The following is a 21,392-nucleotide window of genomic DNA, read 5'->3' as shown; positions in this document are numbered from 1 at the left end:
ATTTATATAGCATTTAAAACAACAGGGTTGACCAAAGTGCTTCACAGTAATAGCATTTAAAACATAACATTTCAACATTACTACATACACAAACACCAGTAATCTAAAATACAAACACTCCAAAACTGTGTCCTACATTTCATTTGTCAGAATCAAAGGACAGTGTAAACAGATGAGATTTTAGATGTGACTTAAAAGTTTTCAATGATCACGCTGGGCCATGTTGCGAACCGTTTATCCGGAAAAGTGAAGCTTCCGGCAAAAAACACGTCATAATAAAAGCACGATTCAAAATAAAATCTAGATGCTTGAAATTGAAGAAATTAAATAAAAAATTTAAGAAAAAAAATATATTACAACTGTATAGTAAAATGTAATATTCTCTGTAGTAATAATAACAATAATTAAAGCTACACTATGTAACTTTTTATTGTTAAAGAAATAACACAATGTTATTAATGGGAGAGTGCAACAAAAATCCATCTTCGAAACCATGTCTTTACCCAAATACACTTTGATAAACCTATAATAATAATTTATATTTTAGAGCTGTCAGGATGGATTTTGTGGGAAACTGCATACATACATCATTCGTCCATGTGTGTTGACATCGTATCCGTACACTGAGAAAATAAGCTTTGGCTTCTGTAGTGCATGTGGCGTGAAGCTAAACGTTTGTTGTCACAACGAACGAGAAAAACTGACCATGGATCATTCAAAACGGCAAACCTCTGGGGAATCACCGGTTGTAAAAACAAAGAAACCCTGAACAGAGCAGAGTCTTCAAGCAAAAAGGGAAAGCGACAGAGTCCGTAATAATACCCAAATCAACATCGGCTTGGATTTTCAGAGGTGGCAACAACTGAAAGGATTTAAATGCGACCCAGAGATGGCTTTTTTCTTATTCAACAGGTAAAATATTTTATTGATATGGTTTATGTATAGTTGTGTAATCACACGCCTGTGTGTGTGTGTGTGTAGTGAAATACAATAATTATACTGTAATCGGTGCAGAACTTTTCACTTGCTAGCACACGTGTGTATTTTTCTTTATAACGGCAATAATTTATATAAATAAATCATTTAGTCCAAGGCTTGCCAAGGACATGTGAGTCTTGAAATTATGTTGACCACTGGTCGGTAACAATGACAATCTATAAATTAGTTACTATCGTGGTCTATTTGGCCAGAATATCCTGCAGCTATAAAAACTTTACAACGTTTGACCATACCAGACTAGCAATCGTCATGTCTAATGTTATCGAACGTTGCCTAACTTTTGTAACGTAATTTATTTCAAAACATCAATGTTTCCAATAAGTCAAAACAACAGCATAAGATAAGGTACTTATCTGCTCAGATGACATGTTTTCGGATATCCGTCTTTTCCTGTCTTTCATTATTTATTTGTCCATTCACTCTGATAAGATGTCCTGTATCCATGTGTACATACAGAGGAGCAGAGCCGAACCACAACCAAAACAATGTTCTTCCGCAAGACGCATGCAGTTTTATTTTTTGAACTGCTAGAGGGCTAAAAATTACATAGTGTAGCTTTAATCAATTTATCACAAGTAAGACAGCTGTTGAATAAAAGAAAAAAAATGCAATGACATGTTAAAAAGTTCTATTTTCACTTATTAAAGGTTTTAAGAATAAATTGATTAGACACCATTTTGATGATTAAATTAAACTAAAACATGTTCTGGAAAATAATAATAATTATTAAATGATTAAAAATACAGTAACTAAACTTATGTGTTCAATAGCACATTATCATATTAGCATATTTTTGCTGTGTTATCAAGAACCATGAAATTACTCTGGTATCGGTATAGACTACTGAAATTTTGGTACCGTGACAACACTAGAAGAGATCAAAATTAAAACTACAACTGCATCACAACCTCACTCAGATTGATGTTGAATATTTGATTTAGTAAAAGAAAGAAGAATTTGATCACTGTGCTGTTTTATACACCGGTTTCTTCGAGCATGAAAAATTAGCCATATAGAACAAAAACAAACAAGATCTAAGAGGCTGAGAAGGCCTGAATCACTCTCTCTCAGAGTGCGTTGAAAACCCCCCAAAAACATAAGGCCAACTCTCTGCCTTGTATGTTCAAGCTTGATGGCTCTGAAATAAATATCCACTCCAAACACTGCCTCCAACTAAATCTATTTAGGTTGTCTAAATGTTTAGCTGTCTTGTCTTGTAGCCATCTGCAAGCCAAGAGGTCATGTTTCCCAGTGTTTCCAAAATAACAAGACCAAATTGTGTGGTGTGAGTTCAACAAACATGCTTGTCTGAATTTCTGTTGCTGGATACACATCAGATCATTAAACTTTCCTTCTGAAGAGTTCTGAATTCGGTGGTTTTCTTCAGAAGGTGTGAATAGACTCTGGACGGTGGCGTATAGCTTTAGACAGTGCCAAGACCAACAGCACCTCAGCACAACATCAAAACAGAGCAATAATGCCACTTGTACGAAATATGTTTGCGGTACACCTTCCCGCTACTGGGAGGAGAGCAGTAGCGACATTGGTTTCAACAAATGGGGAAAGCTTTAAAAAAGCCTCATTCCGAACAGCAGTTGATGAGGTTTTACGGACATGGAAGCTAGTCCATCCGAGAATCATAAATATTATGAATCTCTCATCCTTTTCTCCATCTAATCATGGCTGTTTTACAGAGATGGGTCAGAGGCGTAACAATACAGGGCCTTCTTCAGGCCAACCCCTGTAATTAATTCCCGTTTCCCCAACCAGTTGAAATAGACTCTATAAATGACCGTTTAACTCGGTTCACAAGAGGGGCTGCCTCTTCCCACATTGCAAGACTCAAAATGGCACTCGCAACTACAGGCTTCACAGTAGTACTACCCACACAGGCTGAGGCTCTGATCTGCCAGTTACGAAGCCCTTCCAAACAAACAGTCTGTTTGTCAGGAGGAGGTGGGGAGCCAGCCGTGGCCGCATTTGCCTTAATATAGTCTTGCTGATCCACTGCCTGGCTTGGCCACTGGGCTGCAGAGAAAACCATGTCAGATGTCGCTTATGGGCTGCAGTGTTTGAAATAGAAGGCTGTGGTGTAGCTGGGCTGGTACCAAACAAGTAAAAGAGAAAAAAAAGCATGTAAGGAAGAATTTTCACTGCTCTCAGGGCTGGACTGGGAAAAGGATCTAGTGAAGATTCAGGGTCAGTTTTAGGAAATCTCAGAGAAAAGAATCTTGAAAACAGAAAGGTGCTGAAAGGACCCAGAAAGGTTCTCTCCTACATTCTGCACAGGGCCAGGGCACTCCTGTCTTTTTAAAATGTGGGAACTGTCAACTACAAGTTCAGAAGTCCCAGATAGGCTACTAAAACAATCTATTTCTTTTCTTTTTTGCCAACAACAGCTAAGATAATTCCATAATGCAACTTCCAGAGCAACTCTCTCAAGTGTCATATAAACAAAAACATGCTTATTTGAGGTTTATAACCGTTTTTTTTCTTTTCATTTGGGTAATACCTTACCCCTAAAGCGACATTTTTTTTTTTAAACAGTTATGCCTTCAACTTTCTAGGTTTGAATAGGCATAGCAACAACATTAGGGAATTTCACAAAAGGAGGTTGTTACAGAAATGTCAAATGTCACAGAAACTCAACAACCTGCTAAAATACGATGAAAAATAAGTACAGAAAATAGACCCATTCATTGATGAAAAGTCAGATGATAAAAACCATCACAGGAACACCTCATATCCAAGTCTATATTACGATACCAAAGATCAGTCCCATGAAGAGCTAGTCAAGTGAACTTCCAAATAGCTTAGTTTGGTCATTGGTTTCAAGGTTGACTGCTTTGAATGGGTGGATTTTATGAATTCAACAGAACTTCTGCTGATCTTTTCAACTGGATTTACCATAGTCTGTGTAGTGTTAGCACTCCTTGAATGCATCTGCCTCACTCTGTATGGTTACAACATTCAGTCGTTACTAAAAACATTGTACCTATAAATTTGTGTTTGCTTGAATTTCAGGTGCCGTACTTGGAGGTTGCATTCAGATGCACTTTCAAACATCTGTTTCCATTGCCTCAAAACAGTTTGTTTGTTTTAACAATTAGGTGTCACATTTTTATGCTGCCTTGATTCCTCAGGGGGCTGGGAAGTGCAGTTAAACTTCCTGTTTCTGTTAAATTACAGTACGAAAAAGACAGAATGTCATACTTTTGGAACAGAATCGACCCATCATTTACTTTCATTCTCATGATTAAGGCTGTCATTTTTATTGATTTTTCTTTGCAATGACTTATGAGTAAGCTGGAGAGGAACATATTTTGATATCTAGCTGATAGGTGAGCCAAAGGTAGAGATTTTCTGTTTAGTACGCATGTCAAAGAAATTTAATAAAATAACTAGGGAGTACATTTTAAGGGATGTGTCTACATTTTCTGTTTAACTCTAAGGATGCTAGAAGTATGATTCACAAAAAAAATAAATTCTTATTGTTGCTTCAGACCAGTGGGAGATGGCCTTGGTGTTTATCAAATTCCATTGTGTTAGATCATCTATTAAGAGGCAGTTTATAGGTGTTTTTTCATAAAGTGGTTATGAAAAACAATGACAATGAGCTCCTTTTAGACTTTTACCAGTAGGGGGAACAACCCCCAGAAAGACAACCATTAACCCTCTGGCTGAATATACCTATCACCCCATGTACATAACTGCTGGGTGGTGTCCATCAGCATAACCAGGGACCTAAATCACAGCAAAGCTTTGGCAGCCAGCCGTAATCCCTCTCCTGTTCCTATAGCTTTCCAGAAGGATGGCGGCTGTCAGCTAACCCGAACTAATGAGACCTGGACTTCAGGGATTAAGGGCAATTATTCTGGGTGGTGGATCAACTCAGTATCACTACATTATAGCATGTGTAACGTACTATCATGAAATGTTCAATCTGTGCGCAATGCCCTTTCTCCTTTCCCAACCAGCAGGACTTCATGGTCAACCTAACATCTGTTTGGTGGTTCCTCTAATCAGGATGGGGCTGATTATGTAAGCTGTGTGACAATATGCTTGCTGCACTGTATAAGCACATCTTTCCAGTTCTGTCTGCCTGGAACAAGATGCTGGAAAATATTTTTAAACCCCATTGTGAATATTGCAATTATTACAATACACTTTTATTACATTTCCTAAAGAGCGTGACATTAAATACATTTTACAATGTTTCCTTTTCTCACAACTTGCAAGTATGTTTTAATAGTGTCTCTGATTTAATCATCAGTAACAAAATGTTGTTAAGAGTTAGTAAGTTTGATTTCATTTTTCGTTTTCCATGAATCTTTTTAAACAGTCCATTTCAATTAATTATTTCCAACAATTAATTTTGTCATCCTTCAAAACTGTCCAAGGAAAACTCGCCTATTTTTCATGTATTGAAATGTTTGGGTAAAAAAAAAAAAAAAAACAGGTTAACATTGCTGTTAAATTAATGCATCAGCACATTGTCACATATACTGTAATTTAAAATGTTTTTATGTTAATTTAGTCAAAAACATGCTTTGATTATTTTTAAGTAGCATTAAAAATGCATTAAAAAATATTCGGCAGCCGCCAGAGTGTAATGTTGGGCCGGCGAAACAAAATTAATGATATTCATCTGCCGTTTGGCACATTATATGCACTAAATATGCACTTCTTATCTGAGACCTGTGTTTGTGCAGTGCAACTGAAGAATGGTTTAGGTGCAAAATCGCTCGTGCAAGGGATTCGGTCCGGTATGCTGGATTATTTTGACATGCACCATAATAAAAGCTTTTCAAATACACATCATCACCCGTACTAAAATCGATTACAATTTTACAGCAGTAACAGTAACTGTGGTATTTTGACCAAAAAATTTTCAAAAATGTCATATTAAATATGCTAATCTATAAGGCGAAATCTATTATACTTTATTATTACAATTGTGGCAGTTGTAGTTAAAGTTTCTAAATGTGTTCAGGCTACTATTTTTTTAAATATGTTTTTCATAAATAAATTCCGCAAGACTAGTTATAATATTCTGACTGTTTCCATGAGTAAACACTTTACTGAGTTGGGACTGTGCAAGTGAAAATTTCTGTTTCCTTCTCGATATATTGTTTTCCTTTCATCAGGCTCTTAATCATTTCAGTCATCTTTAGGAATACCTGTAGGCAAACAAGGCCAGTTTATTACATAACATCAAACATCATTTGAACAGAACATATATTAGACAGGAGGAAATCTTTGTCCATAATTTGCTGATAAGTCATGGAGATCCAGACGTGAAAGCTCTTTATGTACTTGCCCTTATATTTACAGTGCAATGCAATATAAGCACAGGTAAGACCATGGATGTCTCTTCATTACTGTGGTTAGGTCAATGTAGCTAGTCTTTCTAAAAAAATAAATGATGAAATAAGGTGTTAATTAAACTAAGTTTAGTTTGATTTCACATAGCACCTTAAAGTTAAGAATACTGTTGAAAATGTTCCATATACTTAGATGGTGAAAAATAACTCATGTCCAATGTAAACATGAAATGTAATTAAGTAATTATGTTATATATTCATTAAATGCAATTATGTAACAAACCTACTTTGAGCGTATGGATGACCGTCTCGTACGTCAGTCACCAACGAAGACCATTTTTGACCCAAGAAAACCCCCAGCCTGATCTCATTAATATGCGTAGCTATTTGTACGTTACTGTTTGTAACATTTAAACGTACATGTTTTTGAGTTTGGATAGACACTAAAATGTACAATATGGACATTTGAAAGCATCTAAAACGTAAACATTTTTACGTAGTTACAGCTTTAGAAACGTAAAATATTGATGGATCCATTACAAATATATTTGAATAAACGAATCGATTATAAATATATTTTTACATTATTACTGTTTTATAGATATTTTAGATCCCTTAACTCTACAACAACCTCTAAACATAACCACTTTTCAACAATATAAAAACATGCAACAAGCAGATTAATGTAATCATTTTTGTTACAATATATTAATTTCTATATTTTACAGTCGCTAATCCCACACCTACTGCTACACCTAACCATAACCATTTATTAAGCATATAAAACACATAACAGGCAGATCAATTTAATCACAATAATTTATGCAGAAAAACTGCTAAATTCAGTACAAAAGTAGTCCAAAGGGGAATGCGCTGCATCCGATGTGCTCTCTGATGGCGTACAATAGCTTTGTGTGAGGTAGAGAGTGAAATTTAAATTATTAATTGCTGTAAATCTTCTGATGCACACCATATCATCGCAGAATACGGAAGTCGCAAATGGTCACGCGAAACTTGAGAACCAATGAGCATGTGACATCACTGCCGTAAAACCGCTGGTCGTAATGCTTCTTGGTGGCATTTTTTTAATTTTGAAAACAAAACCAAACAACACTGGTTGACGGTTACGGAGGGCGCTATGGCTCTACAGCAGATGGAGATGGAAATCGTTGAATAAAAGGCTTGAATTTGGGTCTGTTTCTCACAGAAGGCAATCTGAAGATTTGGATTATAGCTAACAAAATTATGGATTACTTTTATTATTGTTTTATGGGGCTTTTTGTGGTTTATTTAGTTTTTGGCATATTGTGAAAACTCATTTTGTGTCCCATTGCAAACAAAAATAAAAGTAAATGCTTAGTAAATGATTAAACAATTAAAGAGTTGTATTAATTTTAGTTTTAAAATATAGTCTTGGTTAAAGTGATATAATCCTATAAAACGTTGTATAGGGCACCAGAAATCACACTGAACTGAATAAAGACACATCTTTTCCATGAGTACTTGACCATGCACTCATTCAAAATATATAATAATAATAATATTTATTCTTATTGCACTCTAATCTGTCTTGGATACTATTATTCTGATGCAAGTGAAACTTTGTAATGCAGCACTTTTTGTACTACTGTCTCCTTAAGATGAATCGCTTATGATGTATTTATTCCTCTGTTGAAAGTCGCTTTGGATAAAAGCATCTGCCAAATGAATAAATGTAAATGAATGAAACCGTTAAACTGTCATATAATGTCAACTGCATTAAATAAATTTGATGGCATTTAACTAATCTAATTGATTATAAATTAAATGTAATTAACTGATTAATTCTATGAATTCAATATTAATCACTTCAAACAGTACACATAAACATTTGTACATTTCTATAGGCGTTAATATGTCAAATGATGATGTTTAGATGCTGTCAATATGTCAATATTGTAAGTTTCGGTGTCTATGCAAACGTAAGAGAATGTGCGTTTGCTAGAACCAAACTTTACATAAGAAAACATATTCTCATAAGATCACATTAAAAACCCTTTTAAAATATATATTGTCACAAAGCTGAAAAATATTAAAATATTACAGATTTTTAGCCATATATCGGCTAGCCCTATTTGGAACTATATCTTTCCATCTATGGCAAACAGCTGATCATGTAATGGTGCTGAGAGCAAAGATCATAGGCCCAACCCAAATAAACCTCTAAACCACACAGCTCACTGAATTCACTTTCATCCCTCCTTACCCAGGAAGGGGGTAAAAAAAAAAGCTGCCCAACATCTGTGGGTAACAGAGGCAGGGCAGAGGATAAATCCACTCTAGAAATGTGTCAGAACACCCAGTGCATTGCAGCTTGCTGCGTATGGGACAGTGTAGCCACAGACCGGTCAGAGTGCCCATGATGACCCTTGTCCACCACCAAAAGCGGCTACAATGGGCATGTGAGCGTCAGAACTGGACCATGGAGCAATGGAAGAAGGTGGCCCGGTCTGATGAATCACTTTTTCTTTTAGATCATGTGGACGGCCGGGTGCGTGTTCATCGTTTACCTGTGGAAGGGATGGTAGCAGAATGCACTATGGGAAGAAGGCAGGCCGGCGGAGGCAGTGTGATGCTCTGGGCAATGTTCTGCTGGGAAACCTTGGGTCCTGGCATTCATGTGGATGTTATTTTTTTGGCACGTACCACAAGATTGTTGCAGACCACATTCCCTGATGGCAGTGGCCTCTTTCAGCAGGATAATGCGCCCTGCCACACTGCAAACAAATGTTCAGGAATGGTTTGAGGAACATGACAAGGAGTTCAAGGTGTTGACTTGGCCTCCAAATTCCCCAGATCTCAATCCAATTGAGCATCTATGGGATGTGCTGGACCAACAAGCCCGATCCATGGAGGTCCCACCTCACAAATTACAGGACTTAAAGGATCTGTTGCTAACGTCTTGGTGCCACAGGACACCTTCATAGGTCTTGTGGAGTCCATGCCTCAATGGGTCACAGCTGTTTTGGTGGCACGAGGGGGACCTATATGACATTTGGCAGGTGGTTTTAATGTTGTGGCTGATCAGTGTAAATGCCCTCTCTCCCTCTCTTTTGTTCAAGTGCTCTGCCTTCCACGCCGACACACCCGGTTGGCCACTCAAACCTTCTCAAATGCATCTATCACTCACTTATAATGAGCATTTACATTCTACCCAGCCCGCAGCCCAAACACACAGAGATGTAACAAAAAAAGAACCGAAAACATAATCTAAATGCTCAATACACTATACGTTTCTATCTAAAAACACGGCCGCCTTTTCCGCCTCAGACTGATCACTCACAACAAGCGCAGTTCCTGCAACATGGTTTTCGATATCAACGATACTTTTCGATATTTAGTCTATGTTCTACATCTAGACGATTGGATCATGTGTGTTGCTAAAAATGCAAGCAGTTCTAGATAGGGCTGTAACAATCCATCGATCTGGATCGATGCATCGATCAAATGAAGATCAATGTTATCGATACAACGCGTAAATATCGATATATACATTTTAAGATGTACCTTTATTTTAATACTCTCATGTCAGCCACGTCCATACGCATTTCCGTCAGGCGATGAAGCAACCTTATTACATTCATTTGACTTTATGAGCACTAAATATGCTTTTCATGTGGGACACGGATGTGCGCGGGGTCTTAGAAGCCAAATTGTGCTCTGCTATCCGTGCGGTGTGCGCATGCGTCAACCGGGCTTCCAGCGAAATGCAAGCTCCATTGACAGGATCAGTGCGAGCACATCAACCGGGCACTCCTTAAAACGTGAGCTCTAGTGCCAAAGCAGAGCAGCTCAAATGCGCGATTCATTCGAGCTTCCGTCAATATCATTGCACATGCGATCCATTTGAATTTTACATGAGAATTTGCTATTTTAAAGTACCATGGAGAAGTTCAACCATGTGAAATGCCGACATTCTGAACAGCACTAACAAGGGAAAGAGAAACACCTGCTCAGCTCCAGCATCAGTTATAAGACTTTACACATCTACACATCAACACCCTTACTAACATTTATCCCAGTTAACTGTGACAGAATTTTTCATTACAACTGTGGAAGTTGTAGCCAAGAAAACCACAGATAGCATGGATAGTTGGTAACAAGTCATGAGTATTTTGAATTGGACTAAACAGAAAAATTTGCTGTCATCAAACGAGTGATGACCACTTGAAGTATTGGCAAATATAGGATCGCAGGCCAAGAGAATCGATTCAAGATCATATCGTGATGAAACGTCCGATTTACACCCCTAGTTCTAGACACAACTAGCTTACTGAATCACAGTCATGAAATCCACCTGTTAGAAAGTATTAGCAGGCAGCCCTGCTGTCATGGAAACCAGTAATGAGGCTTGGTAACCGCTAGCTAGCAGCTAGCTATCCAGCTAAGCTGATATCATTGTGTACCAAACAGGACAGCACTGACAATGCAATACAGCTATCGACTGAACACAACAACATCTCCGACATCAACACCATTGCTTTTTATTTATGTACTATTTAGTTAAAGTTGTTTCATGATCCATAGCGCTGTCACAGGCAAGAAAGTGTTTCTTCTTCTTGTGATTTTTATTGCCGTTTGGCAATTACCGCCACCTACTGAGCTGTAGTATGGAGGGTCACAAAGTCTTTCTGTGGTGTCAAATGTCAGCTGAAGATGATGAAATTGGTGAAATTTAATCGAAATGAGGTCACACAACTTATGTAGGAATCTTTATGTAGAATCCTTATGTAGAAATCCTAAACTGAGTGAGGTCCATCTAACATATGGAATGCAGTTCCACCCACATGAACGACATGAAAAAAAATATTATGATAATATTTCTGCCCATATCGCCCAGCCCTAGTTTGTTATGTATTGATCTCAGTGTATTTGTAAATATTTTATATAATTTTTACAATTTTATCCCCTTTTCTCCCAATTTGGAATGCCCAATTTCCACTATTTAGTTGGTCCTCGTTGTGACACGGTTACTCACCTCAATCTGGGTGGTGGAGGACAAGTCTCAGTTGCCTTCGCTTCTGAGACAGTCAATCCGCGCATCTTATCACGTGGCCCACTGTGCATGATACCGCGGAGACTCACAGAATGTGGAGGCACATGCTACTCTCCGCGATTGATGCATAACTTACCACACTCCCCATTGAGAGTGAGAACCACTAATCATGACCACGAGGAAGTTTCCCCATGTGACTCTGCCCTCCCTAGCAACCAGGCCAATTTGGTTGCTTAGGAGACCTGGCTGGAGTCACTCAGCACACCCTGGATTCGAACTCACGACTCCAGGGGTGGTAGTCAATGTCAATACTCGTGATCTCAGTGTATTAAAGTGAGGCACAGCTTTCAACTTCCACATGCTGGATAAACTACGACAGACCACCAGAATGAGTGGAAAGGCCATCACTGGGTCCGTATCATTACACATGCTTACATTTAAATTGGCCACTTAGCATACCTTTTCAACAGCCCCATGTGTTTATCATTACCCAGAGCCCTCTAAACGGCCAAACATTATTCTAGCTCTCTAAATAGCACTGCAGTGTTTAGCTCTAGTCTGTACTGGATAACCAATGCCCTGCTAATGATTTATAAATGCTCGTAATTAGCAAAGGGACACTGATGGGTCGTGACATTAACATCACAATATGTCATTAAGCCATTTAATTGGCCAATTAAAAAGGCCTGATTGCAAATGGGGGAGCAAAATTTAACATTAAAAATGAATTAAATTGGAAACCCCAAAATTTGGAAGCATACTAAGTACTTCTCTATCCAACTTATCAAGAAAAGTGTGACCTCAGAAACTATGCGTAATCCTGCAACTGAATTTAAAGGATGCGAATGAACAGGAAATTATTTCTTGTCCCCCTCAGGATAAAACACAGATTGAGAGACTTTAAGCATGGTTTCTCTGAGGGTGCCCACCTGTGGCTCAAAGTATTGATGTACTTTCAGGAAAAATATTCATGTCATCCCTTTCTGGAACGCTAATTCTTCCAGATTCTAAGTGCCCCTATGTAAGAAAAGTCTGTTTGAAACCGTGGAGGTATACGGGCATCATTACACTGTAGTAGCAGAAAGAAAATAAATCTCATCTGAGATGGGGGAGCTTAATAAACAGTATCAGTAAACGATTAAAGATGCCAGATTTCGATTTGATTCAATACTGATTCATATATATCAGTTATAATCTCATTTTGCTCACATATAAAATACATTCTCTCCCAGCTAATGCTGTTAACTATACAGGGGACCTTCTAACTAGGTACATTACGAAAATGCAAATTTTATTAATTATATTTGATTAGTTTTTAATAATTTTGGTAACATCTTAGCTTTTTAAAAATTAAAAAATCAATGTATTCAATCAATAAGTATGATATTATATTGCATATATTATATTTTGTTACATGTTCATTGTTTAATTGCATAATTTGTACTATATACAGGTATTCACATTGATTTGCGGAACACATGCTAAAAATCGGTACTGTCTCTTTAACAAAACCGGCATTTCTATAAAGAACATCTGTATATGAGCGCATTTTAACAGTTACCAGCCAGGTGCCAAATATATACATTTTAGTCTCTCACTGTAGCGGAGGGTTGTTCATAGAGTAAAGATCTTGGGATTTAAGAATCGATATTGAGATCGTCCAACTGAAGATCGCAATGCATCGGGAAATCACTAATTTTACCCACCTCCAGTCCAAACACTTTCTTAATTTGAACATTATATCTATTGTTATATTATTTGAAACCTAACAAATTCCTCTTTTATTAAATGTTTTGCTTAAAAAGTGTGTTTGTGCTATATCTGTTTAAAAATACCAGCTTAAATGTGTTCAAAATGTGGCCAAAGTGTCAAGGGGTGCCAAGTGTCCAAATACTTTTTGGGCCACTGTATAATCCAAGTTTTACATTATATATATATATATATATATATATATATTATAATAAGTAGCAGATTTTTAAGATAAAATGTAAAATGAGGGAAAACATACAGTATATACCTAGTAGAGGGAAAACATACAGTATATACCTTGCAAAATGAGGTCGATAAATAGACATCCGGAGGGAAAGACAGACCTAAACTGAGTTACATAAAAAAAGAAAACTGAAACATGCTACTGCAACAATATATACACCATATAATGGTGGTTACGAACTTCAAACTTTGGTTTATCTCTAACCAGAGAACAGGAAACAATTTCGACAAGTCTAATTGTGATTTTTTTCAAGCAGTGATTATGACGAGATGATGAGCATGTGTTTCAGCAATCAGAACTGTCATGTCTCGCTCTATTTTATTCCGAGAGGATCATGCTAAGAATGAGAAAGACAAAAGAGCTAACAGGTGAAAGAGAACAAGCTGGATTATACTTGATCAAGATCAACATTCCTGCCTGGACAAAAATAAAGACATGATAAATGCTCACCCCGCTGTCTGTCTACGCCTTTCACACATCACATAAAATACCGCAACATAACTGCACAGCAATTTTCAGCTAAATGTATGAGCCGGCAAAAAGCTGTGAAAGATGCATGCAAAATCTGAAACGAAAATGCTTCTTATTCATACATTCATTCATTACACTTGCCTTATCCTGGAAAGCTCTTTTTCAAACTTTTATTGTGTTGGTATCTTGAGACGATCTCTGAGTCTCTTTCTCTCCCGAGCAGAAAGCATGAGGGCTTTGTTGCCCAGCAGTCATGTTGTCCTAACCTCTCGGATCAGACAAAAGACACTCACATGCCACATGTAGGCATCCATTTACGCCTCTTTAGAAGAAAAACATCAAAAGAGTCATTACGCCAGAAGGAACAATACTGAGATACAAACCACTATCTGCTCGTGGAATCATAAACATTGGGTTGCAAATAAACACAATAATTTTTTTATAAATTCACAAAAGCCCAAGCTGTTAAAATTGATTTAAATATATATATATATATATATATATATATATATATTACACACATACACACACACAATTCAACGCATTTCCTTAAATAATATTAAAGAAAATTATTTATAATTATTTTATATATAATAATATATTTGTTTTAAATCTTATCTATCTATCTATAACACATAATTCCACGCTTAATAAGCATTTATGTTTCATGTTTCATGTTCTGAAGTAAAAAGAAGAAAAAGCAGAAAATAAAAAATATATAAATGTAATGTTTTAAAGTCATTAGGTCAACTAGTTCTTTTTATTATTTAAAATACACAATATTTAAAATAACCCATTTTTTGTTCAGTGTCTGTTCTTTGAAAGCTTTCTGGAGCAATAAGTTGGGTTCTGTCTCACAGGTATCTCATTTCAAAGAGCTGTATGTTTTGGGTCTGACAAATGTGGTCCGTTTTCATCAAGAAAAGATAATCAAGCTGTATTGGTGGTGAAGGAACACTACACAGCCTGAAAAACCATCTCTCCACACATACAAAAAATGACAAAACTGTAATTAATAATCATAGAAAATCATAATTCACTGATTTCAAAGTCAAAAAACACAATGTTATAACTGAGTTTTATGCACAAGTTCTGACCCAAACTTTTCCTCAAAGAGACACAAGATCCTGTGAACATACAATCAACAATACAAACAATAAAACACTTGTCACATAGGAAAACTTTACTAATAGTTGCATGTTTTCATATTTTGTGGTGAGATGACTACGCCAGCGCCCCGCTTTCTAGAGAGAGCAACAATAACCTTGTGTTTTCTTCGTATAGATAGTTATTCATTTTTTATAAAGATTACCATTTGTTTTTTCTTCATATCTGCATTGTTTTAGCTACAAAAGATTGGTTATAAAAGTTCAGATTTGATGATCGCCAATTTACACTTTTACATTTACACTCTACACTTGGGGAAGAGTTTGTTTCAAACACTTTACACTTTGGGAAATGGGGTGTTCATGCATTTCAGAGATATACAGTATTTAACACTTACACTACACTCACAGAGGAGTTCAAACTCTAAACACTTTGTTTCAACCTACTTGACACTGAGACAACTCTTGTTTTCAACTGTTTTCAATACAAGAAAGTCTTTTACACTTGGTGCTTTGTCTTTACTCTCAGACAAGATTTTGTTTCAGACTCCTGAAACTATAGGCTTAGTTTCTAAACTTTATACATTTGAGGATGAAGTGTGTTAATGTTTTCCAAAATTAGCTTCTTCTTTTTTTTACTTGGCACTTTAAACGTATCATTTAGCTACTCTATACAATTTTGCACCTACACTGTTTACAGCTGCAAAACTTTTGTTTTTACATCTAAAATGTCTGTACCTTTTTAAAGCACTCCAAAAACACTTTTAACACTGTACACTTTCTCAGCCAATTGTAGTGGAGACAACTGATTTGATTATAACGGTTGAGTTTGAGTGGTCTCGCGTCGCGTGCAGTGTAAATAGATGAATACACATTACTCTGTTTTCACATGTACACTTTTTATCGGGAGAGGGATCTTGTCCGCGGCGGTGCATGAAGAAGACTTTGTTCTTACCTCTTACAGGAGGGCAAAAGCTGCGACCGGCCGGACACACTAGAAGGAAAGCGCATTCTCTTGACGGCAAATCCGCACGGGGCCCTCCATTAGACACGGGCGCAAAGTGCACGCTACAGAGAGAAAAGAGTAACGATACGCGGCTTCACTCTCTCTCTCGGTCCCGCACTGGAGGCAGTTCTTGGCGGAGAAGAAGGTGTGATCGCCGCCGTTGGTTTGAAGTCACTGAGTATGAACGCAAAACTTCTGATCCTGGATAAGTTCGTAGTAAGTGAACCGTACCCGTCTAACTGTTTCGCTCTCTCTTCTCTTCTCCCTGCACGCGTTCACTCTCTCTCTCTCTCTCTCTCTCTACAACTGTCTTTTACTACACACACACACACTCGGAGAGAGAGAGGATCAGATAGCACAGCAGATCGTCAGAACAGGAATGTTCCAGCCCTATAGCTCGATTATAGCCTACAGCGGGTTGCCCCTACTGCTTTGACTGAGAGTGTGTGTGTGTGTGTGTGTGTGTGTGTGTGTGTGTGTACCAATGAATATACAACATACCCGCCTCCTTGCACCCCGACAACCAAAACCATCCTCAACCTGGATTTAACTCTGATTACAGTTGCTTTTATTAAATATGTATTAGTATTTAATACATACACATTTATACATTTAATTTAATTACAAATGTTAATATAATTGATGGTTGTAATTACACTTAAATGGTTTATAATTTAGCGTTATCTAATGCAATTAAATGTTATGTAATTTAATGAACAAATAATTATGTAATCCATTACATTGCTTGGCACTTAAAGTGATAGTTCACCAAAAAAATGAAAATTCTCTCATCATTTTCTCACCCTCATGCCATCCCAGATGTGTGTAACTTTCTTTCTTCTGCAGAACACAAATAAAGATTTTTAGAAGAATATCTCAGCTCTGTAGGCAGGGTTGGGAGTAACGGAATACATGTAACGGGATTACATATTTAAAATACAAATTATAAGTAACTGTATTCCACTACAGTTACAATTTAAATAATTGGTGATTAGAATACAGTTACATTCAAAAAGTATTTTGATCATTGAAGAGATTACTTTGCATTTTATTGTCATTTGTTTCATTTAATATTTAGTCCTTTCAGATGGAAAACATTTATACATATAATTGATGCGATCCAAAGTGCATGTGAACAGCGGTGAAACACTTTCTTATGATGTGTTACATTCATACGAGCAGACAGAGAAGTACGTTTGAAGTAAGTTTGGAGCAGAAGAAATAGAAATAAACCTTGTGTAAATTGTCAGCTTTATGCTAAGCTAAAATGCTATTTCAAGCCATTTTACATGCACATGTTACCAGACACGATCATATTTTCTATCAAGAAAATTCACGTTGGATCATAATTTCTTCTTTTCTAGTAAGACCTTTGATATTCGCTATTCTTGATAATAATTTTTTTATTGTTTTCCTGTAAAAATATCTAAAAATCCTTAAAACAAGATCAATTTGATTTATCTTGTTTTAGAAACAACACTGCATAAGATATTTAGGTTTTTCAGAGAATGTATTTTTAACATGTGTATTTTGTCTTACTGTACTGGCAGAGTTTTTATAGTCAAAACAAGTGAAAAAATCTACCAGTGCTGAAGAAGTAATCCAAATTATTCAGAATATGTTACTGACCTTGAGTAATCTAACGGAATACATTACAAATTACATTTTACAGCATGTATTCTGTAATCTGTCGTGGAATACATTTCAAAAGTAACCCTCCCAACCCTGTCTGTAGGTTCATACAATGCAAGTGAATGGTTGCCAGAACTTTGAAGGTCCAAAAAGCAAATAAAGGCAGTATAAAAGCAATCCATATGACTCCAGTGGTTAAATCCATATCTTCAGATGCGATATGATAAGTGTGGGTGAGAAACAGATCAATATTTAAATCTTTTTTTTTACTATAAATCCTTCTCCCTGCCCAGTAGATGACGATATGCACAAAGAATGTGAATCGCCAAAAACATAAGAAGAAGAATGAGAAAGTGGAGATTTATAGTAAAAAATGACTTAAATATTGATCTGTTTCTCACCCACACTTATCATATCGCTTCTGAAAATATGGATTTAACCACTGGAGTCATATGGATTGCTTTTATGCTGCCTTTATGTGATATTTGGATCTTCAAAGTTCTGGTCACCATTCACTTGCATTGTATAGACCTACAGAGCTGAGATATTCTTCTAAAAATCTTTGTTTGTGTTCAGCAGAAGAAAGAAAGTCCTACACATCTGGGATGGCATGAGGGTGAGTAAATGATGAGAGAATGTTCATTTTGGGGTGAACTATCCTTTCAATACTTTTCTTTCTATTTATTTATCAATCTATCTATCTGCCTGCCTGCCTGCCTGCCTGCCTGTCTGTCTGTCTATCTTTCTATCTACAGAACATTTTCCCAGACATAATTTATTACAGTGTGCTGCTATTGCTATCAAATGTATTTGATACATTTTCTCCACTATTCTAAACCTGTCAACCCTTGTTGTGATTGGCAGGTGGTGCCCTGTTTGCATGCCTCTATAACCCCCAGCAATACAGGAGTTTTCAGGAAGTATGTGATATATTTGTAAAGAGCACATTCCTCAGTCAATCACTGACAAGGACAGTTACAAAAAAAGATAGAGGTATCTAAAGACCATAAATGGATTTAAACACCACAGTAAGACACTCTATTCAGAATGCACATGCTGTTGTGTGTTATTCACTCTTGTAGCACATGTTAAAATGAGTGTGTTTGTGCCTTGTTTGAGTAGCTACATTCAGTGGGTTAAATTTGGCCGCAGGATTGTAAATTGGACGTGGCTTATGTTGTTTGGCTGGGACTATTTCCTCAGCACTTTGTGAGATGAGGGTGTGTGTGGGGAGTAGTTCAGGTGTGGAGGGAATTGCTGGCTGGTTAATGTGTGTGTGAGTGAATGTGTGTGTACAGCCAGTGGTTCACAGTGTACTGGGTGCCCAAGTTTGTGTGTGAAGCAATCATCTGTTCTGCGAATGGGCATGTGTAAATAGCATAATCATCTTTGCGCCTGTAATCATAGGCTGGGCTCATTGGAATGATGAAGCAGCCCACCCGGACCGGAGTACAGCAGGTGCTGCCTGCCATCTGACAGCCCATTCCAGTGGAAGGTGTGATCCAATTCCTCCAAACATGCTGTCTGTGGTCTCGGCCAAGCCGAACAGCCTACAGATCCCTGACACCAGAGAGAGAGAGAGAGAAGTAGAGATGGAGAAAGAGAACTGTTGGAGTGTGGAGACCCTCTTATCTGACAACTGTTGATTTCTTTTCTGCCTGAGAAGAGTTGGACATGCCAACATCCCCCATGGCCCGCTCTCCCTCTCTTTTTCCCATTACATTTTTTTTTATTTAAAACAGATTTACAGCTGTTATCAATTCTAAAACTGTGAAATAATTCAATCTTTTATAGTGGTGAACTTGTATTAAAGCAATAGTTCACCCAAAAATGAAACTGTTGTCATCATTTGTCTTCGAGGTGAAATGTCCACTATGTGGTGCTAAAAGTGAATGGAATGTTCTCCTTAAAAGATTCAGTTTTTAAGGTCAAGTTTCAAATCAACAAAACCTACCTACCTACCTTAAATCTAAACCTAACCGATTGTGTCGTAAAAGCAAATTTGAGATGAAAAACACAATTGCTGAAGAAACCACATCATTTTGTGGTTTTTCTATGACACTTTTGGGTCACATGTCGTGCCTGCAACTGCAACGCTTCATCAGTTGAGCTTGATTCCCCGGCCTGAATCAGGCGTTTGGGGTATGTGACGAGGAGGAGGGCGTGGCCGGGCCGTGAGGATGTACGCCTGGCGCTGAGTTGCTCCATTCAGCGGGAGAGAGAGATAAGGAGGAGCCGGAGACGCCAGAGAGAGAGAGAGAGACACACACAGATCTGTGTATGTGTGTGTCAATGTGTGTTTTGGTTATGCTGAAAAGAAGTTTTATGTTGTGTTTTATTATTAAAAGTCTTTTTGGCTGATAAACTGGTTCCCGCTTCCTCCTTTCCGATGAACAAGAGGTGCCACACTCTCTTTTATACACCCATCTTTGCAGCTTCTTTTACTGATCTCATGTGAATTCTACTAATAAAATGAGGCATGAAGTCATTGATAAGCAACCACCTAACAATGCTTTAGCAACCACATAGCAATTTCTTCAGAGAATATAACAATCGAATTGTTATTATCCTCACACAATGAGATTCTGAATCCATTTTTTAAATTTTCCCCAGCCTATACTGGCGGCTTTTGCCCCAAACTGTTCCCATTCATCTCACCTCTCTGTACCTCAGCACACTGAGCTTTTTGTCTTCTTGAATGGGATTTTGTCAGGGGAAAAAAGCTCAGCCCAAGCCAAGAGCAGCAGGCTGTCCGAGAGCCCTGCACTGCCTCTAAAGACCTCTGTATGGGGCTGTATGGATTCAACAGGTCCTGGAATGAAATCAAAGGTGGTAGCATGACCCACGCTCTAGAAGAGTAGCTGTAGACATCTTTGCACTCAGGTCATGTATGTTACAACCCTATCAAACACTATCTCTCTGTTTAGATCCGAGATCTGTGCCCATCTCGTTCATTACCTCTGTTTCGCCCTCCTTCTCTTTGTTTTTTGGGCTGGTGGGAGTGTGTAAGTGTGTGTGTGCATGTGAGAAGGGGAAAGCTACAGCGTGGCAGGGCTCAGAGCAATGAAGGGGGGTCAGAGGGGACGGAATTCAGAGGGGGAATGATTTGACACAGTCGCATGTGAAAGGCCAGAAAGCGGGCAGTCCATAGGGAGCAAGGGTCTTAGTACAAAAGAGCTTGGAGGGGGTCAGGCGCAGCAGTGAGAGAGTTAGAGAGGCCAGAGCCATGCTGGGAAGTGAAGCTGACTACATTGGCCACGCAGCCTCGCTCTCACTTTTTCTCATACCAACATGTTACTTCAGCACAGAAATTATTGATAAACAATTCTGATGACCATGTGCACCCCCTCCTGAAAAATCCCAATTTAGTGCAATCCCTCTGGTAACGTACTAATTTTTATTTATTGTTTAGTCATTGAAATCACCTAATATTTTTTTTTTTTTTTTTTTTAAATAGCTTATTTTAAAGTCTATGCAAAAGAAAGGACACCTCTACCGTGGTGATACCTTCTCATGTCAGGAACATGTCAGGGATAGATTTTACCCCAAAATCCAAAGAATGAACAGAAATTATATTTTTTGTTGACAAAATGACATTATTTTCATGACAATTAAGCACATTTCCCCTCCAATATGCATTGACATAATTTTTCTACAGTTTTTTTAAATAATAATATAATGTATTAATACTTTACAATGTAAATAATGAAAATAATGGTGCCAGGTATCAATAACAGTAATTATTATTTACATTGTAATGTATTAATACATCATGGTAGTATTTGTTGAAGTGCTTTTAATTTATGCTGAGTTTAAAAAATACTTT

The 21,392-nt window shown here is 37.4% G+C and overlaps 1 protein-coding gene across 1 annotated transcript in view; it reads right to left on the bottom strand.

Annotated features, from left to right (window-relative positions):
• The window catches only part of LOC127455711 (cell adhesion molecule-related/down-regulated by oncogenes-like), a 69,333-nt gene extending 52,989 nt beyond the window's left edge, over positions 1-16,344 (bottom strand). Inside the window, exon 1 of the mRNA XM_051723774.1 lies at positions 15,884-16,344. The gene's annotated coding sequence lies outside the window, so the exon portion shown is untranslated. The remainder of the gene's footprint in view (positions 1-15,883) is intronic.
• Between the last annotated feature and the right edge of the window lie 5,048 nt (positions 16,345-21,392).

This window comes from Myxocyprinus asiaticus, chromosome 18 (genome assembly GCF_019703515.2).
Source record: "Myxocyprinus asiaticus isolate MX2 ecotype Aquarium Trade chromosome 18, UBuf_Myxa_2, whole genome shotgun sequence".
NCBI classification, from domain to species: Eukaryota; Metazoa; Chordata; class Actinopteri; order Cypriniformes; family Catostomidae; genus Myxocyprinus; species Myxocyprinus asiaticus.
Note: the sequence above shows the minus strand (reverse complement) of the source record. Positions and strands in the feature narration are given on the sequence as shown.